Source organism: Leptinotarsa decemlineata, unplaced genomic scaffold, assembly GCF_025532065.1.
Source record: "Leptinotarsa decemlineata unplaced genomic scaffold, Ldec_3_MD MMD2_tig00000035_RagTag_RagTag, whole genome shotgun sequence".
Lineage (NCBI taxonomy): Eukaryota > Metazoa > Arthropoda > Insecta > Coleoptera > Chrysomelidae > Leptinotarsa > Leptinotarsa decemlineata.
In genome coordinates, this window is record NW_027412540.1 from 1730163 (window position 1) to 1750626 (window position 20464).

The 20464-nt window shown below is 33.7% G+C and overlaps 1 long non-coding RNA gene across 1 annotated transcript in view; it reads left to right on the top strand.

The window, feature by feature from the left end:
* The first annotated feature begins 8512 nt into the window (after positions 1 to 8512).
* LOC141480963 (uncharacterized) overlaps positions 8513 to 20464 on the top strand; it is a 193500-nt gene continuing 181548 nt past the window's right edge. Inside the window, exon 1 of the long non-coding RNA XR_012464669.1 lies at positions 8513 to 8799. This is a non-coding gene — a long non-coding RNA (uncharacterized lncRNA). The remainder of the gene's footprint in view (positions 8800 to 20464) is intronic.

Consider the following 20464-nt stretch of genomic DNA (forward strand, 5'->3'; position numbering starts at 1 on the left):
GCCCCCATGGCGACGGCCCTGTTTTTCTGAGATCATGCAACCACAGAGGCAGAGTCAGATGTGAAAAACTTCGTACACCTAGTGAACATTATCAAAAACATAAAATTAGACTATACTGATATCATTGATAGTCTGGACTTAAAAATTCCTATATTCTAACAAACTGATAGACAGAGCTTTGGCAGCAATTGAAAAATATATCTTTCCGCAATACTTCACAGATCCTGAAGAACACGTATACTAACTTTCAATTGCAAAATCTACATATATATAGAAGGAACTCCGATGGGTTCTTCTTCTTATGTTATTTTGAAAAAAGAGTACTCAATAACAAGATATGAAGACATTTGTTTAAAGGTGGATGACTATGTTTCATAGCAAATTTCATTAGTTGGGCCTGTCATTGCCTATGATACCTATAATATGATTTGGAATCCATGAAAGAATGAATAAATTATACTGAGCAGAAAAAACCTGGAATGAAATTTTCATAAAATAAAAATTAAGCAAAAAATAGAAATTTGAAAAATCAAAATGAAATAAGAATCAAAAAGATTTTAAGCCTACTATTTTCTTCCCCACATGTTGCATTAGTTTTATTATTTTTCGAAATTTACAAAAGTAAAAACTGTTTTTTTGAGGATTTTAGAAAAAATATCAAATTTGAAAGGTTTAGAGCAGCGCATGACAAAAGAAGAGAGGTTTTTCCACACTCATTTTGCAAGCACAAACTAACTACGAAGTCAAATTTTTGTTATATCTATTGATAACATATAACGGTAGAACCTTCAAGGTCCGTTAAATTGGACAAACGTTTCCTATTTGCAATACCTCCTAGATGTTTCCTTCAATTCGTTGATATTATCAAAAGTTGAGCCATCGTCCTGGCATAGTCCTATCACTTAAAAAACAATTATTACAAATTTCATTATCCTGAAGATGTTGAGTAGCTACCTACAAAATATTTACACTCCTATCATAGTTCTTTGAAAGCAAATGGTTGGATTTTTCTGACTTTGTAAAGTCTCCATTCAATAATTTTTTTTATTCAGATTTTATTGAAGCAACTATAAAAATGAAATAATTGAATATAACTGGCCGATACTTGATGAAAATTTATATTAAAACTAATTGATACAATTTATTGTATGATTTTCACTATAAAGGGTTTTACGAATACTGCGACACGTGTTTCGCTATACAATAAAGTTTACGCTTGAGGAAGCTATTGTATAGCGAAACACGTGTCGCGGTTTTTGTATAACCCTTTATGGTGAAAATCATACAATAAACTGTATTAATTAGTTTTAAGTCTGAATTCATTTCTTCTCAAATTTATTTGAACTGACTTTGAACTTCTTCATTATACACAAATCTTGAATCAAATGAATATCAATAAACTAGCTGACCCGACAAACGTTGTTTTGCCACATGAATTATTTCTATCAGAACAAATACACTTACAAATAATATCAATTCCTCAATGCCATAGTGTGTACAATATTTTTCGTTAGTCTATGTTTAGCCAACATAAACAAATTGGATGGTTTGCCCACTCGAGAGTATGCCACGTATAATTGTCCGTGTAAAAAATATGGTGTGCTTTGGCTTTGGGACTTATTGATAGTCACTGCAAATGCCAATCTAATTGGAAATTGAATGTGATATATTACATTTTTCACTTTGTTATCAGGCCCAAGAACAAATAAAGCATGTCATATACAATTGACCATAAGAAAAATTTGCATTTTCTTTATCATCTACTTTGTCTGGTCGAATTTTTTCGATTACCTATATGAAAATATTTGTTACAGTTGCGTAGCATCGCAACGTGTATGCACAATATCGCGTTTTTCCAAAAGGTTTCACCAACAATGAGACATTCGCGATGTTTTTGATCTTATTTCAGCTTTGTCGGAAAAAATCAGATCTTCTCTATTGCAGCATTGTTAATATTAATATAGTCACGATAAAATGTATATTATAATAATTCTTGCACAAAACAAACACATAACCGGTCAACTTTGAGATAATATAAAACAAACCCTTCCTGAACCCACAAATCAAATCAAAATTTCCTATGAACATCGCAAAATGGAGTGAGCAGATTGATCATTTCCCAATTGTCTTAGAAGATGCAGAGAAAAATAAACAAGTTCTGGAATTATCTATCTCTCACAAATTCGAAAAAACCACCATGAATATATTTTATCAGATTCAGTTTCAAACAATTTAACTTCAAATTCCTCATTCCGCTGATGGGAAGAATCATCGCGTCCGTGATTACTGGAAAGAAAGCAATGGTGGTAAACATATCACCAACAGATACAACACAATTAGATCAGTGATACATTTCTCAGTCAAAACCCTTGGGCTTAATAGGTTGAAAAATATTGGCAACACCTGTTTCATGAACAGTGTAATCCAATGTTCATCAAATACGAGATGGTTACGAGATGGTTACTGGAATATTTGAAAAAAGATTAGTACATAAAAGCTATCAATACTTATATTTTTAGTACGGAAGGTGCTTTAATCAAAGCTTTCACAGAAGTTATCAATGAATTGTGGTCAGAAGATTCAACTATTAGAGCAGTGAATACAGTCTCCTTAAAAACTCAGATTCAGAGTTTTGCCCCTCGATTCATGGGTCATGCGCATCATTTGAGTACATATAACTCTAAGATTGTAGAAAATTTCGTTGGTCAATTAAAATCCATGATGAAGTGCACACATTGTAGACACTCATTCTGGGATTTGTCACTCTCCATACCACAAAGAACTGGCCAATTAAGTTTATCACAATGCTTGGATTTCTTCACAAGAGAGGAAACTTTGGATGGATATGAAAAACCGACGTGTTCAAGTTGCAAGGAAAGAAGAAAATGCACAAAGTCTCTATCGCTTCATTAGTTTCCCCGTATTTTAGTCATTTATTTAAAAAAAATTCTCTAACAGAAAGATTTAGAGGCAAGGTAAATGTTGTCATCGCATTTCCCCTAGATGAATTAGATATGAACAATTATGTAGCAGACAATGTGACTCCTTGTCGTTATAATCTATATGCACTTTCGAATCACAGTGGATCTACCTACAGCGGACATTATACAGCATTCTGCAGACATCCTTATACTGGCACGTGGCACGAATAGGTTCAATAATTCACACGTGTCACCAACTTCACCAAAATCGCTTGTGAGTGGAGATGCATACATCCTCTTTTATGAAAAGGAGGAAACGAGTTCGCACCTTTGAGCGTTTTGAAAAGTTATTTTTGAACTGTTGATTTCAGTGTTATAATGAATTACATGTTATTTACAATTTTACAACGTATTATAATACGTCACCATTTTCACTGATGTTTTGCCTCTTTTATTATTATTCATTATTATTTTTATTGATGAAATTTTATATTTCAATACATATTTTATACTAATATTACACTATTCCCTACGAAGACAAATCCAAAAACACAAAATTCATAAGAATGTACCCAGCGTTCTTAATTTCTCTTATTATAATTATTATTATTATTATTATTCAATAAAATATCATTCGGACCTTGCTGAAGCCTTCGATTCAGTTTGTCATGAACTATTGATTTTAAACCTTAATAATCTTGGAATAACGGGCAGATACTTGAAATTTATTGAATCCTACCTTTGCGGTAGATCGCAGAATGTGAGGATAGCTGACAGCGTGTCAGAAACAATTCATGTAACTTCAGGGGTTCCGCAAGGTTCGCACGTTGGTCCTATATTATTTCTACTCTTTATTAATGATGTTAAATCAGTGTTTAAACACTGTAATATCTCTCTGTATGCGGACGACCTTAAATTTTTCAAAACAGTGCAATCTACCAATGATATTGAATGTATACAGAATGACCTAGATAGCTTTTGTACCTACTGTAATACTAATTGTCTAAAAGTTAACATTAAGAAATGTAATGTGTTAAGATTTTATAGAATGAGACATCCTGTCATTGGAAACTACTCCATTAATGATGCAACTCTTCAAACTGTCAAAAGCTTATGCGATTTGGGAATTACTTTCGATAAAGATCTAAGCTTTATTGATCATATCAATAATATCTGTAATAAAGCATTCAGAATGCTCGGATTCATCAAAAGGAATACCCGGCATATTAAAGAATATGATGCTATAAAGACATTATACTTTTCACTGGTTCGGAGTATTTTGGAATATAATAGTGTTATTTGGTGTCCTCTTTATTCTTGTCATGAAGAGAGGCTTGAAAAAGTGCAAAATCGCTTTTTTAAATATATAATTTGGAAACTTGGCCTACCCTACTATGGATTTACCTCGCAAATGAGGCTGTCGGTATTAGATTTATTATCACTTGAGGACAGACGTAAACTTGCAATGGTTATATTCCTTCATAAAATAATAAACTTCCACTACAATTGTTCAGCTATTTTAGATGCCTATTTTGCCTTTCTGTTAACTCAAGATCCTTAAGAAGCAATCGCATTTTTTCATTTGGGTTGCGATTTCACAAAACTAACTATGGCTCGATGGCAATAAGTTGTAGGCTTCAAAAAAATTTCAATACATACTTTTCAGAACTTGATCTTTTTCATTTGTCATATTTAAAATTCAAAAAAATGGCAATTAGACGACTTCATCAAGAGATTGTTTATTAAACTTCTGAATAGTCGTTTATTATTTCTTTTAATAATCATAACTTATTCTAGTATTCGTACATGTCTTTTTTTTTGAATTTGAACTTAATGCACTATTTGACAAATGAAAATGCATACCTTTATTTAATATGATGTAATAACTTGACTCTAGGGTTTGTTTGCACATTGATGTAATATTTGAGACTTTGTTACAATTCTGTAATGTACTTGACATAGTTACGTTTTAGTTTCATAATTGAATTATTCATTAGTGTTGAATGTCTTTAAGCTTATTTTTGTCTTTTTAATATTTTATTAATAGTTTGTGGTGTATAGGACTGATAAAAAATAAATAGGTTTATTTATTTTTAAGCAATTATAATAGTTATATTATGGATTTTACTTGTTGGGTTCATAACTGAACTCTAATGCTTGACTGGTTTCAACAATTGAAACTTTCTTGACGTATCATTTGGGATTTTATAATAATTCTGTAGTGTACTTGACCGATAAATAAATAAATAAATTTAATACTCATTATCCTATTCCCGATGAAGACAAATCCAAAAATATAATTGGTCCGTTCTTGAGTTTTTCCATTATTATTATGATTATTATTATTTTCATTGATGAAATGTCATATATCGATAGTTATTTATTATCTTACTTTCGATGAAGACAGATCTAAAAATACAAAACTCACAAAAATTGGTCCAACCGTTCTTGAATTCTATTATTATTATTATTTTAATTAATAGAATATCATTTTTCAATACTTATTATTCTATTTCCGACAAAGACAAATCCAAAAACACAAAAATCATAGAAATTGGTCCAGCCATTCTTGAGTTGTTTTATTATTATTATTTCAATTGATAAAGTATCATTTTTTGATATGTGTTATCCTATCCCCGAGGAAGAAAAATTCCAAACACAAAAATAAAAAAATGGTCCAGCCGTTTTTCAGTTGTCTATTATTTATTTTCCATACCGAAGGATTCGCTGGTCAGGTCCTATCCCCTGAACCTCCGATACATTCGGGAGAGCGCGCCAGCATTATCAACCAACGACCACTCCCCACACCGTGGGGTAAGTGATCATTGGATCCGATAATCATGTGCCCTGAGCAAGCGCAGTGAGCCAAGAATGACAGTCTTCTGCATCTGTCAGCCTGAGATTTCTGCCTCAGTGCGGTAGGCCGGTATGATTTTGAGATTCGAGAGTAGAGAGGGCATCATTCCACCAAGGACTCCAATAATCAGAACAACCATCTTGACGAGTGGTCTGGATAGAATCTGTGGAGTTCGTTTCTCCTCCTCTTTTCGGACGATATTCGTCTCCCCAGGAGCTGAAAACTCCATGACAAATATCGTCTCTGGTGGTCGAGAAGGACTACATCAGTCTTATTAGCTTTTATGAGCCTGAGGGTGGGGAACGAATAGTTCCAATAAATTCGGCACTTCTCATTCCCCACAACGGGTTCAATATCCCCAGGAGCATAGGGCAACACCAGTGTCTCGTCAATAGCGTACGAGTGCCATAGATGGTAATATAGCCCTCTAAGGGCCGCGTTATGTCGATGGATATAGGCCGAGACTGCATATGATGGACATGCTGATAGCAAGTGCATTAGGGTCTCGGGCGCCTCGCGGCAGACTCTGCATCTTGTGTCAGGAACCTCTATACCCATCACGCGACTGCGGTAGACTAAAGTTTTGAAGGTTATTATCATTATTATATTATTTTCATTGATATATGAATACTTATATTTCAATACTTATATTTCTATTCCCGATGAAGACAAATTTAAAAACACAAAAATCATAAAAATTGGTGCAGCCGTCCCGTATTCCTTTATTATTATTATTATAATTTTTCATATTTACTCACATCTTAAATCTTCCCTGGATTTCCACAAATAATTGAAAACGAAAATTAGCCAAATCGGTCCAACCGTTCTCGAGTTTAAGCGAGACTAACGAACAGCAATTCATTTTTATATATTAAATATCCTCTACTCTCGATGAAGACAGATTCAAAAATACAAAAATCATAAAAATCGGTCCAGCTGTTTCTGAGTTCTTCTATTATTATTATTTTGATTGAAAAAATATAATTTTTCAATACTCATTATCCTTATTCCCGATGAAGACAAATTTAAAAACACAAAAATCATAAAAATTGGTGCAGCCGTTCTTGAGTTTTTTTATTTTCATTATTATTATATTTATTGATAAAATATGATATCTCAATACTTATTATCCTACTCCCGATGAAGACAACTCCAAAAACACAAAAATCATAAAAATTGGTCCAGCCGTTCTTGAGTTCTCTTTTATTAACATTATTTTCATTGATGGAATATCATATTTCAATACTTATTTTTCTATTCCCGACGAAGACAAATCCAAAAACATAAAAATTATGAAAATTGGTAGAGCCGTAATTGAGTTCTTTATTATTATTATATTTACTGACCTTTTAAACCTTTACTGGACTTTCATAAATAATTCGAAACCAAAATTAGCTAAATCGGTACAGCCGTTCTCGAGTTTTAACGAGACTAACGAACAGCAATTGATTTTTATATATTAGAAATGATGAAAGTAGCTGTTATTACGTGGTAGGAATAAATATCACTTTATTATTACTGAGAAGGTATTCTCTACTTACCCAAAACGCCAATTTGAGAATCGCCACCTCTTTTAATTAGTGTACAACTCTAATTCGAGGTTTTTTCAAATGAACCGTGATTCTTAACTCCTCTCAATTCGTTGAAAATATCTTTTGGGTGGCTGATGGTACAATTTCCCATACAAAGCTCGCGTAATCGAAAAGCATATCAACTTTCCCATCATTAGAAAAATGCATGGTTTTCCCCTCACAAATTCACACCAGGGAATTGACAGGGAATTTTGCAATTATATATATATATATTATGTTAATTCATAGTTCACCATGAACATATCAATTCAATTCAGTACCCTCGTAAACTTTTTCTCCACTATTTTTATTTGACAGAAAACATCAGAAACACCATTTATGGCTTTTCAACGGTTCTTCCATATTTGTATGAAAACCCTGAAATAAATGGACTGAATTTGTTATTACAGTGACTACAGAAATCGATAAAAAAAATAGTACTGAAAAAATAGTTGATGCAGAAATCTAATGAACAAAACTTTTCATTGCAAATTGGTTTATATCAGATTATTACAAATTGAACATAACGTTATTGAAAGTTCCTCTGTTTATTTTTTATATCATTCGAAATGGAGGCGGAGCCAAAAAAACAAATTCGACAATTCTAGTTTTTGGCGAATATTTTAAAAACAACCACTGATATTCTTGATCTGAAAAGATATTCTGGTTTCTCAAAATGGGAAACTTTTGCCCTATTTACCCGACCTGGTAGGTCTCACCTTAAAACATTGTTATAAAAAAATGCGTTGTTTATGAGAAAATTGTTTTTAATGGAATTCTATTTATTATTATCGCAAATGATGATTTAATAAAAACGTTTGTTGAAATTTCTTTATTGTATAAAAATATATTTCTTATATTTGAATAATTATTTTCGCCAGTAATTATAAATATGGAGAAATAATTTTTTCTTTTGAGTCATCATAACTAGGGCTATTTGGTATGGTGAAAAATTTATTTTTTAGTATATCTTTTGCTTTTATGGATCTTTTTTGATCAGAGAAATTGTTAGTAAGTTTTAAAGTATTTTTTTTGCGGAATTACGCATTGAATGTTACCACAATGATGATAATTTTCTGTGAAGGCAAACTAAAAAGTTTCGAGATGGTACTTGCGTGAGCTTTCGATTCATACAGCTCTCGTCGTCCATGCTCTTAACCGGGCGCAGAAATATCTCGGCTTTGATCTGGCAACGCCGCCGCACAGCCTGTACCTGTTTTACGTGTTCACTTGGGGCGTCAACGAACACAACGCGCCGTACACTGTGCAGAGACCTGGTGCAGGCCAACGTCGCGACGTCGCTAAGAGGCAGGTGAAGGCCGGTCGAGGTGCAGGTGCAGTTGTGCATATTATGTGATTAGACGACGAGCCGCGATTTTTCCTGTTCTAGAGGAGGACCGTCCATCGCGCTGGGACACTACAAAGCATAGCCTTAGCTATTGTGTAGAAGGTAAGAGGAATGCTGGACACGGAGTTGAGTTGTTAACGAAAAGGGGGTGTGATATGATTTGCAGGGTATGTTTTTGTTCAATATGGGAATTTGAAAAAATTATATTGATGTCAGGAAGTTTTTGAATCAATATCATCATTGGTTTCAGAGATCCAAACATATATTATATTTATTGTATATGTACATATAATTGTATTGTATAAGATAATTCGGAGTTCAAAAAATTGCAGGTATACTGTTCAAGATTTTCACTGAGCATTTTTTTTGATAAACTAACCGTCATGTATAAAAAAATCGGTACTAAAGAAATACACATGTAACGCATTATAATTTTATATAGGTTTTTTCGTGTTTCTTGAAATTGAAAAAAAAACAGTTTCTGTATGACAAGCAATACCTAAAATTCATGAGATATCTTTTGTTTTTTACGTTATTGGTGGTAGTTATGAAACTATATTCGATTTCAGAGTTATTGCAGAAGTAAACTGATGTAAATGCATTTTCCATTCACTATTCAATAGTTGACTACGACGAAAATAAAATGAGTGACAGTGATAATTAATGCAGTTGTGGTGTCCACACAAAAAGAGGATGGGCCTTTTTTGTGAATACGAGCATGAAGTGTTCATCGCCTAATTTATGAAAAAATCCTTCAAGACATTGTTTGACAGTTCATATTATTGATTATTGAAGGTGGATAGGGTTGAAATCTAAACCTGGGGATACATATTCTACCAAATTGAAAACCATTTGATCTTTGGATTATTTCTGAGTAGTAGATATGATATTCAAATATTATTCGATAAGTAATTCTCAAATACCTTTCAAATGAAACAAATCATATAAAACGGTGTTTGAAATTGCATAGTGACGCCCTTATTTCCAAAAATATTCAAAACTTGCACATGCTGTCTTTAGTGAAATATTTCAAGCAACTCCTTCATTTGAGAGATGATCTGAAATCCACGAAGGTGATGATGACTATAGTCTCAATTCAGAATGTAAATTGATTAGGGTTAATTTGAAAGCGCTTTTGAATGGGCAAATTTATGATGTACCGACGGACATGTTCTGCAATTCAGAGAATGTCTCACATATCTAACATCAACTTTAACTAAATGTACATATCTATCAGCAGCAGTTATAAGACTTACAGATATTTACAAATATCTCATGTCCAGTTTCGAATATTGAATGCCAAAAAAACATTTTGAATACCTTAATAATTATGAATATTGATAAAGTCAGCAATTGATGATTTCCTTGTTCACCTTCGAATGGTGGAGAATCTTTCCAATTCTATTTTCAATTGAAATTGTATAAGATAATTCGGAGTTCAAAAAATTGCAGGTATACTGTTCAAGATTTTCACTGAGCATTTTTTTGATAAACTAACCGTCATGTATAAAAAAATCGGTACTAAAGAAATACACATGTAACGCATTATAATTTTATATAGATTTTTTCGTGTTTCTTGAAATTGAAAAAAAAACAGTTTCTGTATGACAAGCAATACCTAATCATCTGAAAATGGAATTTTTAACAGGCGATGATCGACTGTATTGTCAAACATGCGCCAAACTAACTGACTGTTATAAGGAAACAAGTATAGCTGAGGCACCAGTCAATCTAATAATAACACTGATGATTTTCAAACAAGACTCAACCTCTAACGGAAGCAAGAAAATCTTTGGAAGTTTCGAAATAGATGAACATTTCAACCTAGCAGACCACTGTTATAATATTCATGCAATCATTGTTCACTGTGGTTCTGGCGTTGAATGTGGTCATTATTACGCCTTGGGCAAAGAAGAAACGGCCTGGTATAAGTTTGACGGTAGTCGTGTCACGAAGTGTTCTGGTGATGCATTGAATTTATTGGAGCCTCTGGAGACAACCTACATTTTGTTTTATGAGAGAGAGGACATTGTTAGATCAAGATCTTCAGATGATGTGGTGCTGCAGGTTTTTCCGGGTTTTCCTGCAGCTGAAAAAGCAAATGCGCCACTGGAATCAATGAAGTCGCCACGGAGCGCCAATTAATTTTTATTGTTGTATTTATTTTATTTTTATCGTTGTTTTAACATATTGAAAAATAATTTGGAACTTGACAATAACTACAAAAACATATGAATTCAAAAGCTATATACACGTAATTTTCCATTATTTGATAGGGTGAAAAAATTATGAAACGTACAAAAGCATAAAGTTACATGAATATTCAGTAGATATTTACGCTAGCAATCACATGTAAGGTAAGAACTCGTTAATCCTCAAAAGTTTTGACATTTGAGTGTTGTAGTTCGTAGGGGGGCGACAACCGGTTGACCGAAAGAAGATTTTAAACATTTTTTTTAAAGTAACACTATAATATATTTGATTTTTCCAATTTAATTCTGTTAATATATAGGAATGGACCGATTCTAAAGAAAGAGGCTATCGTTGATAACAAGTAACAAACCATCATCACAAAGAACAGAAATGTATGAATAACGTTCGGTAATATACCTTAATGTAAGCAATTCTGATTATTTTTTTATGTAGACTCTTTCATTAATTCACATTAGATATATTTGAAAATTGTGAACACTTTGTAATTCTCATAGAAACACAGGAAAATGAAATTTTGAGTCTTTTTGATTTAATGAAATCCTAATTGACAAAAATATTTTTATTTGGAGGGTCAGCATAACTCACTTTCAATGGTTTCGAAATTATTCAAGTTCGTGTAGCCCGATATTAATGTTTTGAATTCACTAACTGTCCGAACAATAATCCAAAGCTTCAAAATACTATCACTAAAATATATTTTGAGTTCTCGAATCTTCAGTAACTTTGTAACTTTTTAAAGTATTTCAATTAGATTTCAATTTTTCCTGCTTACTTTTTTCATAAAACCATTGGAAACAATTTATTTTTCTTCGTTTCTGATTCAATATCAAAATATTGTATACAGTTTCATAAAACGGAAGCACAGTCAATTGTTCAGAAATACTCTTACAAATGTGCAAAACATATACTATTGTCGAAAAAAAAATGCGCCACGTTCCTCCTTTCGTAACGATGAGGTTCACATAATATGGTGGCGATTTAACTTTGCTCCGCCAAAACCCAGAATATATAGATTACGGAGAGTTCACCAAAATATAGAATGTCTCTGGATTATATTAAGGAATGAGACAATTAGTCAAATCAGTGAAATGAGAAATTCATCAGTATTTTCATTTGATACATTCGGAAACGTAAATAACAATTGGTAGATTGAGACTATAGATGGAATTTGTGACAATAACTCTTTTCGCCATGTTTTATTTCTATATTAGGCCATATTTATAAACACTGAGATACAATTGAAAAAAAAACACCTTCAGTATTGGAATATATTGTTGTAAATTCGAAGTATTATTCTCCTTCGATTTCTAGTCATGTTTAGCTGACCTTGTCGAGGTTGGTTATACTACGCATTGAATTATCATTCACGAACAGCAATAGTTTAATATCATCAGAGTATAATGAAAATTATCTCTCAAACATAAATATATTTCATCTCATCAGTATCATATCATTTGCATAAAAACTACGGTAATTTGAAATAAGTGGTAATTATTCTCTTAAAACATCAATAAACATTATGACCGATAATGATCAGTTCCCTTTATAAAGAATTATTTTCTACACCCGTACTCTAACAATACACTTATATGACCATAATCCGTTTCATAATGATATCCATTGTGATACAGATTTTTCATAACGATACAGATTATCAACCAATAGAAACCCATAATTTTTCAATCAAGAATCCTTTTCCTTTGTTTGTCCTAGATTCTAACCTAAGTAACTAATTGCTTTATTTGTCAAAATCAGTTTTCATATTACCTACCTATATTATCAAAATGTCTGAAAACAGCGATATAGAAGGAATACCATCGACTCCAATATTTTTAAAAGATCAGATTAATTACAGTTGTTATATTCATTATAAATATAATTAGAATCTTCATAGTTTTCATATATCCATGATAATACCATTTAGTTTGTGTTTTTTTTAAAAAATATGAGTTAATTACTGTAAACGTGTTCAATACAAATATAATATTTATAGTTTTTCATTATTTATCGGGTTTAGAAAAAATAGCGTATGCAACTCTTATGTAATGGTTATTAATACACTCGCATATACCATAAAAAACTTGCCTTCAGCTCGTTTCGTATCCCGGTTAATGCTCGTGTCTTAATAACCATCATTACATGCTCGTTGCATAATATACTATTAGACTTCAGCCCGATTTCAAGTGTTTCATTATCTTCATTCCTATATCTGAAACTGGTAGGAGAATCTACCACTAGGAGAATATTGTTATTCATTTCAGCTGAACGGTAGTTCAGATCTAACTTCATGTTCATAATCGTAATATGCTTCGAGGCCATCATTTAATTTTGTTATATATAAGAATGTTATGGGGCTGTCAGCTCGAAGCTATCAATGATTGATAATGCAACGGCCATTTCCATAAAGGTAAAAACGGTAAAAAAACGAAATGATGATAGAGATTTAATACATCTACATTACGGTTTGTATCGCGTTTAGGTAATTCCAGCACTTTGGTAATATGGTGGTTCTCTATTTATGGTCGAGATTATGGTTTGAGAGAAATTACTTCTATATATGTTTGAAAGTGGTTGACAATGTTTCATGGTGAATTTTATTAGTTCGGACCATTGTCTAATATGATATAATGTGATTTGAAATCTCAGAAAGAACAAATAAAATAAAAAATTGAAATGACTGACTGAAAATAACAATTATAGTGAGCAATTAATACAATGAAGTGAAGATATTAGAAAAAAATAATTAAAATTTAACAAATAAAAATGAAAAAAGAATCGAAAAGGTATAATGCCAAATTACTTCACGACGTTTCCATTATTAGTATCCACAATCGTCTTCGGGTGATGATAGGACTATTCCTCTGGGAGATGACTATCTATAGGTCAGTCGAACGCTTCCACCTATCTTCTCTTTATCCACTTGATTGAAGGTGTTCATATGTCGCATATCTCTACGCTATCTTGGCTGAATGCGTCGTTGGACAGCATATATATAGCTCCTTTGAACTTCCTCTTAAACCAGTGTTTCTCCCTGTGGCTGATCTCAGCTTGGAACCACTTGATGTTATGTTGATGAGTCCAAACATGCTTTGCTATTCTCGATTTGCTGGTTTCTCGTTGCTGTGTATTTTTCTTATGATCGGTAATGCAGACTTTCAATGGACTCTTAGTGTCACCGATATAGAATTTGCCGCACTCACAAGATATCCGGTAAATGCAATTCTTGGAATCGCAGTCCGCGTTTGGTGACTTGGTTTTTGTGAGGCTGCTACGAATGGTGCATGTTTGGATATTGTACTTGGACCCAATTTTTTATCCTTCCCAAGAATCCTCTGACTTAGGGAAGGGCAAGCACTGATTGTCATCTGTGTGTAGTAATTTTGTTCAATAAGGGCCTCTTTCAATTTTGATTTGGAAATGTTCAAAATTGGTGATTGTTTGATTATTATCTGGCTTATTGAAAAGAAAAAGTGAGAATGAAAGAATAGTAATCGATGTTCAAAAAAATCGACTGATATTTTCGCCCTGTGAATGGATTTATCTTTCCAAATTTGAAGTTTATACGAAGTTCTTGAGGAATTTCGAATGTTATTTCAGAAATTCACCAAAATAAAATAAATTCATGAATTTAGCCGTGGTAGAAGATCATCATGGAAAATGGTGAATCCCATTTGTATTTGTAACTACCGTTACTGCAGTTTCTTCCTAAAAAGACATTCTCAAACGAATGAAATAGACTGAAATAATTAACAATAGTAATCCTTATACATCTATACACCACTGTAGGTAATAACAGACGGACCTTAACTTACCTGAATACTTGAATTTTGTTTACCTGTGATAATGTGGGTATGCCAATCTGAATACCGGCGAGTATGATCAGGTCGACTTTGTCATTCAGTAGGTTACATCTGCAATGCTTATGCTTATGAATTTCCCAGGATTTCAAATAATTGAGTTTTCAAGCTATGCAAAATTTCCGTATCGTTTAGGTTCGGGAACTTGTGATTGCACTTCAAGAAATGGTTTGAAAACGTCGAATAATTTTTACCTAGTCTGAAGGACCTTTCATATTCAGCATATCCTTTTCAGAAATTTTAGCCACATTATTTCACATGAACAATATCACACTTCGGACAATAATTAAGAAATTCAGATTTCTAAATTTCGTCCACTTTATTTTTGGCATTAAAAAGGAAATTAGATAACCTGACATGTGGACTGAATGACACTTCCACATTGTTTTTCTGTAAAATCCCGCAATTGTCTTTGTTCTTTTAGCAAAATATGTTGAAGTTACAAACTTCTTGATTTCTGATTGTTTGATCTGGGGTATATTGATCTGTACTTGAATTTGGGACTTTGTTTTCTGACTAACTTCTGGATTGTGTCAGCGTTTAATCTAGATCAGGAAATTAAAATAATTAATCAGATAGGACATAATAATGGTTTCAACGAAGACACAATCTCGAAGTTAGTCAGAAAACAAAGCCTCAAATTTATTTATAGAATAATATACCCCAAGATCAAACAATCAGAAAGAAATTTGAAACTTCAACATATTTTGGTGAAACAACAGAGACGATTGTGGAATTCTTCGGAAAACAAAATTTTGAAGTGGCATTCAGGCCACATGTCGGGTTATCTAATTTCCTTTTTAATGCCAAAGATGAAGTGTCTGGAGTGTAACAGTGTTTATGTTGGACAATGTGACCGAAATTTCTGAACAGGAGAAGTCCTTCAGATTAGGTGAAAATGATTCGACGTTTTCAAATCATTCTTTGAAATGCAACCACGAGATCCCGAATCTAAACAATACGGAAATTTTGCACTATGGAAACTCACTATGGGTTGGAAACTCAATTATTTGGAATCCTTGGAAATCCATAAATCCAGAATAAGCATTGTGGATGTAATCTACTAAATTACCAAAACGACAGGTATACTCGCTGGTTTTCAGATTAGCGTACCCACATTGTCACAGGTAAATAAAATTCAGGTACTCAGTTAAGTTAAAAACCGTCTGTTAATACCTACAATGGTGTGTATTGAGCATATAAAAAACATTGATTTCACTATATCACTTGAACATTTACGATAAAAAACTACTGAAAAAATACAGTTCTCTATATAAAATTTTGAAGTTGAGGGGGGTTTTAAACAGATACGGTAAAAATATCATTTTGAAATTTTCGGATTTCCAGATATATCTCCAGAAAATATGCAATATGACCACATTTCAATCTAATCTCCTCAGTTTACGAGATCCCTACGCATACATTTGAATTTGAGTAGTATTGTATATAGATCATTTCAGTTTCATATTCCAATCCACCAGAAGCCATACTGTTGGCAGAAACCGATAGAATTTTCTCTGAAGCCCTTTTCACACAAACTAACATTTTTTTCAGCGGAAAACCTCCAACAAGCCGTGTCGGTGTTCCCAAGTCAAAGAACAGGAATTTTCCATAAGCAAACACTGGTTTGAAAACGGCGACACGAAGACCGCATTAACGTCCCTAATGCCATTGACGATTTACATATTTTCCGAATGACCCACTTTTTACGGCTCTGTTTTACTTTCGAAAACAGGAAAAAGAAGTTATGAAATCACTGATAATTCACACGGAGATACTGAAACAAATCTGGAACCAGTTAAGAAAAACACAATGGGTTTGAAGTAAGGAGTAGAAACGTAACTGAAATGGTTACTTTTCAAATAACAACACCATACAGTATAAAAATGCAATATTTGCGAAACTAACATGAGTGAAGTAGTCTTGCCATGCAATAACTACTACGTGGTCATCGTTTCTCATGATACCATTTGTATTTTTGTCCGGTATCGTTTTGCTGGGAGAAATGAATATTGATTTGATTCTAACGTAGAACATACGAAATTTTTTTAAAGCAACTCAACAAAAGTTGATTTTGCTTTCATTTTGGTTTAATGCGTTTGTTTCGATTCATTATGAGGTTAAATACGCAGCCAATAAAGAAAGCCTATTTAGTAAAATTTGGAGTAGAACTCTGTAAATTTAAGAATCTGTAGATACACCGGCGACAAGTCTTAATCTTATGATCTGAGTTGATCTGAGTGACATACACTATTCGCCAGGGGCGATGGAATCACCGAGTTTTGCGAAAAATTGTATACATATCTTCGGTGGAAAATTTTCAGTTTTGAAAAAAAACCAATTAACCTAACTTCTCATGGAAAAACCCCCGTATTTTCCGTAGTTATTTAAGTAAAAGTGTGTTATTCGAGGAAACATTTTGCCAACCGAAACGAAAGTACCTACATATTGTATTACCCAAATAGCCGTAACTTTTCAAAGAAAATTGTAACTCGGCAAACAGCTTTAAGTGATATTATCTTACATAGGTACTGAATTCAAGTCTGAAATCATTTTAAGAAAGTGAATTACATCCGTTTCAATAAATAAAAATCAAGTGGTGCCCTGAGATTACCATGGAAAACACTTGCTCATTGATTTTTACTAGCAATTTGACAATATTGTTGGAATATCTTTTTGTATTAACTTCTGAACCAGTCCTCATTGCTTCTTTTGTTTCTAGTACTATGTTGTTCCTTGTATCTTTGTTGATCCTGTTGTTTCAACTATGTTTCTGCCCATCCTGTGTTCGTGTTGGATATTGTTTCTGTGTTCCAGTAGTTTTTTGTTCGCGATTTTCTGTTTTATTTCCATTTTTCTGAAGTTTCTGTTTTGAATAATTTCAGCTTATTTTGAATAACCAAGTTCAACATGGCACGTCGGTTACTTCTAGAAAAAATTGAAATTGTTTTATTTTTTGGTGAGGGAGCGAGGTCTTCCCAAATTTCTGCTACCGCAGTTGTCGGTTGATTGGTCAAACCACCAACACTGACATAAAATCTTGTCAAGTTGACTTGGGTGTCACACCAGTAGGTGGTTCCACTTATGTTTTCGCTTGCGTTTACGCAGCTATTTTTATCAAGTACTTTTCTGGTTTTTCACATTTTGTCTTCAATCGAGGACCGCCTGTCCGGTACTGATGATGCCCAATAGGCTGAAACAGTTGTCTACCGGTGGCTCTTAAATTGAAATCAATTTGGGAATGATCAGAAAGTACTTATCTATTCATATTTTGATTTTTATGGAATTATTTTCCAGCAGTTTGACTGCATTAACGTTTCTCGATTCAATATCATTTCTAGAAACATATGGATTCGTTTTCCGATGGCATTTCAGGTTATCTTCCCAAATTTCTGCTACCGCAGTTGTCGGTTGATTGGTCAAACCACCAACACTGACATAAAATCTTGTCAAGTTGACTTGGGTGTCACACCAGTAGGTGGTTCCACTTATGTTTTCGCTTGCGTTTACGCAGCTATTTTTATCAAGTACTTTTCTGGTTTTTCACATTTTGTCTTCAATCGAGGACCGCTTGCCCGGTACTGACGATGCCCAATAGGCAGAAACAGCTGTCTACCGGTGGCTCTTAAATTGAAATCAATATGGGAATGATCAAAAAGTACTTATATATATATATATATATATATATATATATATATATATATATATATATATATATATATATATATATATATATATATATATATATATATATATATATATATATATTCGGTTCCGCGGTCAGCAGTAAGTTGATAGACGTTTTTGATAGATCCATCTGTCGTCAACAAACTTCTTCGTCCAGTTCCAAAGATCCAAAAGAGAACAACGTTGCCCATAAAGCTTTTCTTCCCTACATTGAAGGTGTAACTGACAACTTTGGCCGAATTCTCAAAAAACAGGACATCAAAACGATATTCACCGCCAATAATCAAATTTCTACATTCATTCGTTCTTTCAAGGACAAAATTATCAATGAATCCCAAGGTATATATAAAATTCCATGCTCCAATTGCGATACAACATATGTAGGCCAGACCAACAGACGTGTGACAAGTAGAGTATACGAACATCAACTTGCTGTCCGGAAGTCAGACCCATCCTTAGCCTTATTAAAACATCATCAAGAGACAGGACACAACATAGACTTTGCGAACACTAATTCGCGACCTTTCTGTCTGAACAAACGTGATAACGGTCAAAGACTTCCTGGACAACTGCCTGGAAACCCCTAATTTTCTGATGCTCATCCCCCACCAAGACGTCCGGTGATGGTAATCACCCGAAGCCCCGCCCCCACCTTACCGCTTTAGTAGCTTCCGTCGATATAAATACAACCGAACACCCATCGGCACCTCATACCTTGAAGAGGCATTAGCCTATAGCAGGGCCCCACACAAACATACCCAACAAATGAAGTGTTATTACCCAAAAAATTTGAATAAACGATTTTCATTCATCCATTCATCGACACCTCAGTTGAATCTGAGGAGTAGGCAGATTGAAACCTTAGAGAGAACTCGCGACGAGACCTGGGGAGTTGGCAGATTGAGGCCCCGGCGTCAAGTCACATCAAATTCATGAAAATGGATAAATAAATGAGTACTATTCTGATCATTCCCATAATATTGATTTCAATTGGTTATTCACATTTTGTCTTCAATCCAGGACCGCCTGCCCGGTACTGACGATGCCCAACAGGCTTGAAACAGTTGTCTACTGATTGGCTATTAAGTAGTAGAATACAGCCGGTTCTGGGCTTCTCCTCACCACTATGACGTATTAATTGCTTTTTTTGTTGTTGTTTAGTAACATCAAGGCGATGTGACCTTGAAGGGTCTGGTGCATGGATCGTTCAGAATTTTTTCATATGAGATTTTGTGAATGTGTGTGTGACATAGTGACGTAATTACATTTGATTGGTATGTGTGTGAGAATGCACGGTACAGGGTTTCATCATGTGCTTGTCTATGTACAAACAAACGTCTGCATACTTCGAAGATCCTTCAAGTGATGAATGTTCCATCGGTGTGAGTCCACCAAGTAAGTAGTGGTGTGACGTCACAGCAGCAATCGTTCAACGGTAAGAGAGCAAGATGTTCACTCCACGACGTGTGGCTGAGTAACGCGTATTCATCGGTGTGCCCTCACCTCTCTCGACGTGACGTAACGCATCGCTCTAGCCTCGCTATCGATGGTGACACGCAGGTGGCCGAGGAATGTGCTGACGTCTGCCCTCTTCAGGGCCTGTTCGTATCGACATCTGTTATCGCATCTAGTTGGGAGGTGGGCTTGGCTGTGACGTCAGGCATCTCTAGTGGGTAGCAAAGCAGGGTGAACTGAAGAGAGTTAAATCACGTGCATTTGTATAGATAATATTGTTGAATCTCGTGAAGTATTAATCTGAAAATTATCAACTTGAGCTATGCCAAGGTATGGTTAGAGCGAATTGGATAAATATAACAATTGACAGAAATTCTCCCTATTATAGCAAAATTTGACCTCACATTTTCGCTTTGAAACCTCATTGAACTATTGAGGCCCGTGTCGGACTGCAAAGTTAAAAGTTATAAAATAATTAGAGATGAGTAATGAGAAAAGTTCATATCATATTTTCAAATGCTTCAACATGAAACAAACTAATAAAGCACAAGTGA